The sequence below is a fragment of the Corvus hawaiiensis genome, chromosome Z (genome assembly GCF_020740725.1).
Source record: "Corvus hawaiiensis isolate bCorHaw1 chromosome Z, bCorHaw1.pri.cur, whole genome shotgun sequence".
Classification (NCBI taxonomy): Eukaryota; Metazoa; Chordata; class Aves; order Passeriformes; family Corvidae; genus Corvus; species Corvus hawaiiensis.
The window spans coordinates 66,331,533-66,341,128 of record NC_063255.1 but is presented as its reverse complement, the minus strand read 5'-3'; the positions used below and the strand labels follow the sequence as shown (position 1 = coordinate 66,341,128).

The following is a 9,596-nucleotide window of genomic DNA, read 5'->3' as shown; positions in this document are numbered from 1 at the left end:
CGCTGCCGCGCGACAGTGCCGCGCTGCCGTGCCGTACAGCGCGCCGGAGCGCCCCCGCGGCGCTGCGGGCAGCGGTGCTGCCTGGCGCCTTCGGGCTGTGGAGGCTGGGACAGGCCGGAACTCCCGCCGGGCAGCGCCTCTGCGGAGAGGCACGTGGCGGGCAACAAGCCTCCGTGAGCCAGCAGTGTGCCTTTGGGGCCAGTGATATATCGGGGGGCATTAGGAAGAGTATTCCCAGCAGGTCGAAGGAGGTGATCCTGTGCATCTGCTCAGCCCTGTTAAGGCCTCACGTGGAGTGCTGGGTCCAGTTCTGGGCTCCTCAGGACAAGAGGGACATGGAGGTCCTGGAGTAGGTCCAGGGGAGGGCAAGAGAGGTGGCTAAGGGGCTGGAGCATCTCTTAGGACGAAAGGCTGAGAGAGCCGTGCCTATTCACAGAATCACAGAATATGCTGGGTTGGAAGGGACCCAAAAGGATCATCAAGTCCAACTCCTGGCCCTGTACGGGATACCCCCCAAAATCACACCATATATCTCAGAGCATTGTCCAACTGCCTCTTGAAATGCCTCTGTCAAGCTTGGTGCTATGACCACTTCCCTGGGGAGCCTATTCCAGTGCCCAGCCACCCTCTGGGGGAAGAACCTTTTTCTAATATCCAGCCTGAACCTCCCCTGACACAACTTCAGGCCATTCTCTTGGGTCCTGTCACTGTCACCATAGAGAAGAGATCAGTGCCTGCCCCTGCTCTTCCCCTCACAAGGAAGCTGTAACTGCAGTGAGGTCTGTCCTCAGGCTGCTCCAGGCTGAACAGACCAAGTGCCCTCAGCTGCTCCTCCTACAGCTTCCCCTCCAGACCCTTCACCATCCTCGTGGCCCTCCTTTGGACACTCTCCAATAGCTTTATATCTCTCTTATCCTGTGGCACCCAAAGCTGCCCCAGCACTGGAGGTGAGGCCGCCCCAGAGCAGAGCAGAGCGGGACAATCCCCTCCCTTGCCCGGCTGGTGATGCTGTGCCTGATGCCCCCCAGGACACAGGTGGCCCTCCTGGCTGCCAGGGCACTGCTGACTCGGGTTCAAATTGCCACCCACCATCCCCCTTCCCCTGCTTTTGCTGCCTGGCACCCTGGGCCCCTCTTCTCTGGCACAGATTGCCCAGGGCACAGCGGAAATGAGAACGTGCCATAGCCTTGATTAAGGGCCCTTGATGCCAGGGAGCATCAGGTGGCACCAGTGCTGTGCAGGTGTGTGGTGGTGTGAAAGGCCATTGGCAAGTGCTGGTTCACTCAAGGGGAGTTAGGTAAGGGCTCTTGAACAGGGAAGGTGCTCTTAAATGTGCTAATATTACACTTGATTACAGAGATAATTCTGTTCTCTTGGGACTCATTTCACTGAGGTCCAAGTCACCTCATCACTAAAGTTTGCAGAAGCAGTCAAGGTAAGCAGTTCCAGGAGCATGGAGTCTTTGCAGTGCAGAGCAGATGTGTGAACCCAGCAGAGGCTGAGGCTCTTACTGCAACTTGGGCTTCCTTGAACACTCTCTGATGGTTCCAGGCATCGTAACTGGGAATCTCTGAGAACCAAGCATCCCTGAGAACAGGGACGAGGGAAACTCATGGTTAGATGTGGCTCGGCCCAGCCAAATTCCAACACATTTTATGATGCCAGGGGTACCTTAGATGGGCCCTACAAAATCACCATAAAACTTGTCACTTACCATTCCTGGTGATCCTTGTATTTCCAAGCCTCCCACTCTATGCTGATGCTGCCTTCTTCTGTGCTGCAGGTGAGAAACCTGGGGGGCTGCTGTGTCATGTGACCAGCATGTGCTGTGTGATGGAGCACAGGACAGAGCACAGGACACAGAGGTGCAAGTTAACAGGGTGTAGCACAGCTCCTGCTCTGTCTTTTAGGCCAGTTTCAACAACTCTCAAACTGCTTACACTGAGGAACAACCTTTTATGTGCAAGGTCTGCCGTTCTGCAGTCTCTTGACTGCCACAATGATGTTGCTTTCCAATTCTGAGGTCAGTCCTGGATGCCCTTTCCTAAGGAGTAACATGCTTCAGCACCTCCTGTAAATATGTCCTGAGTCTTCTGTGTTGAGTGTGGGCTGCACCTGTGAATTGCAGTGTTTTCTAAAGATAGATTTGAAAGGAGTCAGGCCCTCTCTGTCTCAAGAGTTGGTCCAGACTGCCCAGTTCTGATGGAAGTTGTGTCAGGGGCTCCTGGTTGTGTCTGAAGTAAATAGAAATCGAGCTGGATTTGCAGTTAATACAGCTGCATACTCAAAGCTTCCCATGAGGTCTTAAACTGGTCATTGCTCTATATAGGGCATTTTAGTCAATGAAAATGCACTGAAGGCTCTATTCAGTAACAATAACACAGTGTTGATACTTTGTTCTGACTAACTATATCCAACCATTCATCATGGAAAATAAATCCTTTCTTTTTCTTTGCCACCAGCTGATGTGTAGGCGTAACTGAATTTTGCTGCCCAAAAGGGTCCCAAAAGATGGAGATCTAAAGATAGCCTGGAACAGTTGCTCCTGCTGCCACGCTGAAGTTGGGAAGAATGGAGACAGCACGTAGAGTTTTTATGAGTTACCATCCGTTCCGTGGACTTTGGCACAGCAACAGAGGCAGACCACAAGTGTTTCGCTGCCCCCCCCCGCTGCCTACTCCATATTTTGCTTTCCCCTATGGCTTCCTGCAAGCTTCTTTTAGCTTGATTTTTAATTTTCTGATTGACTTAGAATTCAGTGCAATGTTCCCTAGAGGTCAGCTGAGCTGGAAAAGATGATGAGATACAATTGTAAAGAAATGGTGAATTTTTAGTAGCAGTCACAGTCTGTTACTCTGGGATACCTGGTTACATCGAGAGCCACAAACTAATTCTCATTTTTGTTTTGTTTTCATACTTAGACTGTGTGAGAGAGGACTCAACTTCTGGTCTTTTTCCAAAGTATAGAGACCTGGTAGAAGTGACAGTGAAAGTGATTTAGCTACCTATTGAAAAGAATAGAGTGCAGGCTTCCTGTGCATCTTGATACTGCTAGCTTTCTTTTGTTTATAGTTATATGGACCTGCTAAGAGCTTCATTCACATGACAATTAAAGTGAATTATTTTGACCCTTTTCTAAATTTGGCTCAAAACACTCAGCTGTAGAGTCATTTGTCCTTATTTCTCAGCTCACTATTTTGAGAGCAGATGGAGTGTGACGTGTATGTGTCCTAGAATCAGTGTCCCTGGGAGAATTTCTGAGATCCTCTGAAATCCAGCATTATAATTGAATATTGTCAGTGATGACTAGCCTTTTTCTCTTGTATTGGTTTCCATATAAGGACCATGAGTGCTCTTTCATCTACTGGCTTACCAGACCAAGCCATGTATTCCTAACAGATCTTGGGAAGAAAGCACTATTCTCTTTGAATTCTTGGGAAATTCCAACTGTATTCTAGCAAAATTGAACCTATGTTCTTCCTCTCAGGATGTACTTATATATTAGCATAGGAAAACTTTTTCTGCTGGGATTTTGTGTGAAAGTGATTTATTTTAGAGGAAGTACCTTATTTAGTTCTGTGCTATTTCCTGAACTTGGGCATGTTTCAAACTTTGTGTTACCATCCTCTTTTATTAATGCTTTTATGAGTGTTTGATTAATGTATATTTGAGGATCTCTGTAGGGTTAGCTGTATCACCTCAGCATAGAAAACTACCCTGTTGGGGTTTTAGGAGTTCTCCTAGGTTTTTTTCTGTTAAAGGAATTTTCCCCATATGTGTTGCTAGGGGGACAAATTGCTGGATACTGAAGAAAAACAACGACCTAACCATTGGGGGAGGGGTGCATCTGGCTACTCTTTTGTTTCACCTGGGTGTGCGGTCAATCGGTCTCCGGCGTTTGGACAGAGAGGGAGGCTGCTTTCTTCGGCTGCTTTTCCTTCTGCTGGAGAAAGCCCCGGGATCCCAAAGCCGCCTTCCCTGCCCCGCTGGGAGCCAGGCTGTGGCCGCCCTGCCCCCGCCGCTGCTTCGAGCCTTCGCTGCGTTGTAGCCCTGCTCGCCCTGCCTGCCCAGACCTGCGGGGGGTTCCCCGTTTGGATACATCTCATCTGCCACCCGGGATTTGTGCTCGTCCCTGCCGTTCCAGCCTGCTGTTCCCGAGGCTCCAGCCGGACACCAGGATCAGCTGCCTAGCGGTTTGTGAAGCCTTTGTTCCATCCCTTCCCGGGACCCCAGGCCGCCATTGCCGCGTGCTCCCCGAGCTCGCTCCGGAGCGCCCCCTGCAGCCGCGGGGGAACCATCGCACCTGCCCTGCTCACCGGGAGCCGCCAGCGCCCCTGCCGGCTGCGAGCGGAACTGCACCCGAGGGGAAAGGGCCCGACAGCCGAGAGGGCTGGGGCTGGGTTTGTGATTGCTGTTACTGCCAGAGTTGTTGTTGTTTGTTTGCCTTGTTATACAGATATAGATACATAACAGTAAAGAACTGTTATTCCTATTTCCCACATCTTTGCCTAAAAGCCCCTTGATTTCAAAATTATAATGACTTGGAGGGAAGGGGGGTCGCATCTGCCATTCCAAGGGAGGCTTCTGCCTTCCTTAGCAGACACCTGTCTTTCAAACCAAGACATGCCGATAACTCTAAAAACAAGTTTCTGTTTCCCCTTCCACCACTGAAGAAATGCTAAAGATTGTTTGGGATTTCTCCACAGATACTCACAAATGTTCATTGTAGAAAAAAAAATCGAACGACAGACAGCATTTTGAAGTAAAAACTGAACACCGACTTTGTTCAGAGGCCATTAAACGTAAGATTTATTATCGTAAGTTCCAGTGCCATTGAGCAATGGTTTGTTCACAGTAGTTTGGAATCATGATCCATTGGATATCTGACTACAGACTCACCAGTTAGACGAGGGACATCTAAAAGCTCCTGTAAAAAAAGCCTGAAATCCCAGAAAAATCAGGCTGAAGTCTCAGGTTACTGTTGTGAGTTTACATACCTGAGAAATCGCTAATCTGGAGAGGGACAGCCACTGAAAGGAAGATAATTTTAGACTTCCCACTCCCTTCTCTTTGGTTTTCTTGACTTACTTTTGTTTCTTTTTCTTCTGTAAATACGTGTATCTGAGTGTCACTGAAGTCAGTGTGGGTCGCACCAGGTCAGCTGAGCCTGAACAGTGAACAGGTATTCAATATCTTCTTGGATGCTTCCAGCAAGAAAGTAATCTTCTGCCTGAAGTGTCCTGTTGAACTCTTGTCCTCCATCCTGCTGACTCTCCAGCTACACCCTGACAGTGCATCTTTCCCCAGTTTTAGCTCTCAACTTGATCAATGCACCGTTGTAAATATGTCTGTTTTCCAGTCATAAAGAGCAGAAACCTGTATCTCACATGCCAGGGCTTCAGGAAGAATAAAATGCATGTAGTCTGGAGACTTATTCTTCCAATCTCTAAATGCCTTTTTTTTCCCCTCTCTCTTCTTTAGTTTTCTTCTGTCATCTTAAAAAAAATAAAAAAAGCATAACGTGTAGAAACTTAGTTAAGCAAATTAATGTAGTTGTTTCACTGCAGGTAGATCCAGATGCATCAAAGTTGCTTTTGGATATCATAGTTGTCATAATTACTACAAAGAATTCTGTGGGTCTAGCATACACAACATACAGGAAATCACTGTTTCTCTTAGCAACCGCTATATTAATAGTAAACACATGGATTTCCTATACTATTCCTAAGGACAGAATATTCTAATATCAGTTCAGATGGGAGAACTCACATAGATAGACATTCAAAATGAATACTACTGAAACTGTAATTTATCATGAATTGCTGTGTATATATATTGCTGCTTACAAAAATTTAAATGTATCTGTCTAGGGTGGACATAAAAAAACCAACCATATACAATTGTTGAAAGATAAGGTAAGTTGAAAGATAAACTAAAAGCATTTCTTGCTGCTGTAATTTCTTGAAGATGAACCTATTAAATGACCATGATCCAACAAAATGTGCAGATTTATAGCTCCCTAATATGAGCTCCTGTTGTGTTTTTTGAGTCTATAGAATGCAAGAAAATCTATCATTTTTTGACAGCATTAACTGTATTAGCTATTTTACTATAAATGAGGAAACACTATATTTCATAATGTGGTTCAAATAATGTTCAAGACTCTTACATTGTAAAAGTACACCATCACTGTTTGCTCCAGAACCCCCACAGTTCTGCTTTAGTTTCCTTATATGCTCTAGCATTCAGTAATGTTGCCTTTATAAAAAACTGGAAACCAAACATCAGCATTTGCATCAATAAAAATTTTTAATTGATAAGTTGTTTCAAAAATACTTCACAAATTTATTCTTACATTTATAATCAAAAAATTCTGTAAGGTAACAACATTTCATGGCAGTCCTTGGAGATGGGCTTCTGTATATGTATCAAAATCAACTATGCCTCAAAGCAAGAAAGAAAATGTTACATGATAAAGGAATTAAGGCAGTCATAGGATCTTATTTCACACTGCAAATGGTACAGTATATGATGTCAATCTTCTCTTCAGGTTTAGCATGAAATTGGAATAAAGTAATTCCTGAAGTAGAAGGAAATAAAAATACCAGTCCTGTATCATCCAAATCACTTCAAAGTAACAATCACTCAGAAATATTTTTTGTACTTAGTGGTTTTTTTGTATTTAGTGTGTAAGGAAACAACCTCTTCCGTACATATTAAAGGTACAGTTATTAGATACATAGACCTTTTGTTCTGGAATTAAACTGATGCCATGAAGATTTTTTGCGTTTTCTTTTATACCCCTGTTATACCTTTTTACAACTTCTGTATTCCTAGTGCTTTTGCCTACATTCTTGGACTTGTTTGTCGAGCTAAGAGACTAAACATTTTAGAAGCTTCGTAGCTAGGGATCAGTGTGCCCCAGACCCCAAGGTCCTCTCCAGAACATATTCTGTAAACCAAGATAGAACCATCCAGGGGAAGGCTCCCTGGTGAGGGGGGCTCACTTGAGCCTCTCATTGGGGAATCTTTGATAGATATGCTAATTAGTAAAGATCTATAATATGATACCAGATCTTTTGGGGCATAGACTCGGCGGAGTGCATCTCAATGCATATGACCTGGATGTGTGCACCTAAGGATGCTTCAAATAAATACCAAGGTAAAATCCCTTTTCCCCTTCTAACCATGTAGGACTCTTGATTTTAAGACCAGGAAAAGGCATCAAAATAAAGATACACAACCTGACAGTTCTGTCTGCTGCTGTCATCTTCTTCCCTTCCATTTACTTTCTTCCTTAAAAAGATGTGAAGCTGTCACACAAAATTCACAGTGTAAGGTTTTTCACCATTGAAAAGAAGTGTACAGATACTTTTCAGAAGAGGTTTGGGACTGACATGTGAGATCAAGACAGACATGCAGGTCAATAGGAGATACAACAAATCTCTAAGCTGAATTCAGATTTCATATACTCTTTTCACTATTGGTGAGGAAAACTTGCCAAACTCTAGAGAACTGAACTACAACTGCCTGGTATTTGGATTCTGACGTTCCTGGATTTGTTTCCTTCTCATATAGCCTTAAGACCACCAATCCCTGTACGAAGTAAATTTAGGAAGGATAAATAACCAACTACCTGACATTGCATCAGAAATCTCATTCCACTGCTTGTGCTGGGTAGAATGATAATCTCTGTTATAATTCAGAGGCAACAACCCACATTAAATAGTATTTTTTTTAAAAACTGTGTAACAAAACAGTCTTTTATTGTACCAACTTCATTTTATACTAGAAATCTCTCACCTGCTGTATTAAATGCTACCAGAAATAACAAGGCAGTCATTGTCTGACACTACCTTCAATGGTTTCATAGCCTCACCCAGGAAGCTCCAGCCATGTTAAATTTACAATTTTCACAGTTTTAGGGACTGGTTTCCCTAATGTCATTAACTATCTTTATTTAGCTGCAAATGGCTGTTGACTTGGAGAAAAATCTCTGGCACTACACCTGTTGCTTAATTATTTTGAGCAGCATGTAACGTCCTCAGAGGAGGGTCTGTTTTCCTGGGGCTTTTCATTCAAACCAGCCTTTCAACAGTGTGTGGAAGGCAAAAGGCTGATTGTATTGTGCTAGAGGTAACAGTACAGTTATGTTTTTGGTATTAAAATGATATCTGCATTTCTGATTTGACTCTAGGTCATTCATTTAGACTGAGGCATACATTGTGAACAACAGAAACATATTCTATAAAAGTCATTATGCTTATGGATGACATTACATGGAGAGAGATCTCATTAAAATCTGTTCTACAACTCTATTGATTTCTTCATTTTCTAGGTACACAAATGAAAAACAGACCTTTATATAGCTTGCACTATCACTGCTTCTCACAGAGCTTCAGAAAAGGTGAAAGACACACATATCCTATCACTTTTAGTTTTATATCATGTTATGGTGGGGAGAATTTACAAGTGTGTTCTGTTAGACTTCTATAGGCATAGAGAAATCTCAGAACATTTACAAAGTGTATGCAAGATGACTCTAGGTTCATGTCTCAAAATGAATCAAATTCCGGAGTCCATTGAGAGAAAATTGCAATATTTAACAGGCTTTTGTGGTGAGCCACAGGATTATCCTCACACAGGGAAGTACCTGGAAACAGGTGCTGAATGTTTAAAGCATGAACGCTGCATACTGCTCAAAGATCTTTTGATGTGTTACATTCATAACCATGGTGTAGATTTTGTTCAATAACCTAGAATATTGGTAAAAATATTTTAAAAAGTAAGACCAGTGAACCTGTGTGAGCTTACTGTAAAACAGTAAAAACAAACACAGAGAAATAGTTCTTTATATCAAATGAACTTTCAGGAATAGAACTGAGTCTTCTGCAATTCAAGTTTAAATATTAGTGCAGGCTAAATTTCAATTAAAGAAAAAAAGAGCTGGAAGGACAATATTCCCTTCTCATGGGACTGACATAGTGATGCACAGTTACAAGCTAATTTTATACAACATCAGTAGTCTATTAGGAACCTCTGTTTTCAGATGCTGTATTATGATATATTCTATGCATACCTATAAATGGCTGAAAGAATAAAATATTTCCAATAAAAATATACAATTCTACAGCCTACAGCACTAGCTGAACTAGGTAAACTTAATAAATTCCAATATAGTCTTTATTTTACTCTGTAGTAAAAGCTATTGGCAGCTTTTTAGTATTTAATGAAGAGTTTTATGAAACTGAAAGTGTAAGCACAACACTCAGCCAATGTATGTCAGAAAAATATCATTGGAATAAAGCCAGGAAATCAGTCCTCTGTGGTATTACTGGATTTTTTAAAAAGCATGATTTCAGATTTGAATTGTAAGTCTTTTCATCTTGACTTGCAGCTATGCAAGCAAGTGTAAAATACCGTCAAATCCACTGTAGTTTACTTTGCAAATGCAGAGGCTTTCTTTTGCTCTTAAGTATAGCATCTCAGGCCATTGCCTTCACAGAAGTGAAAGGCTTCACTGTCTAGTGAAGCCCAATCTTTTCTTTTTATCTTAGCTATGAAGTTAGTAGGGAGTTATTTTAAATGAGAAAAAA

The 9,596-nt window shown here is 42.9% G+C and overlaps 1 long non-coding RNA gene across 1 annotated transcript; it reads left to right on the top strand.

The window, feature by feature from the left end:
* Positions 1 to 60: 60 nt before the first annotated feature.
* LOC125319805 lies at positions 61 to 3,972 on the top strand. The gene is made up of 3 exons (XR_007200897.1): positions 61 to 173; positions 1,358 to 1,435; positions 2,463 to 3,972. It is a non-coding gene; the product is annotated as an uncharacterized LOC125319805 (long non-coding RNA).
* The last annotated feature ends 5,624 nt before the right edge of the window (positions 3,973 to 9,596 follow it).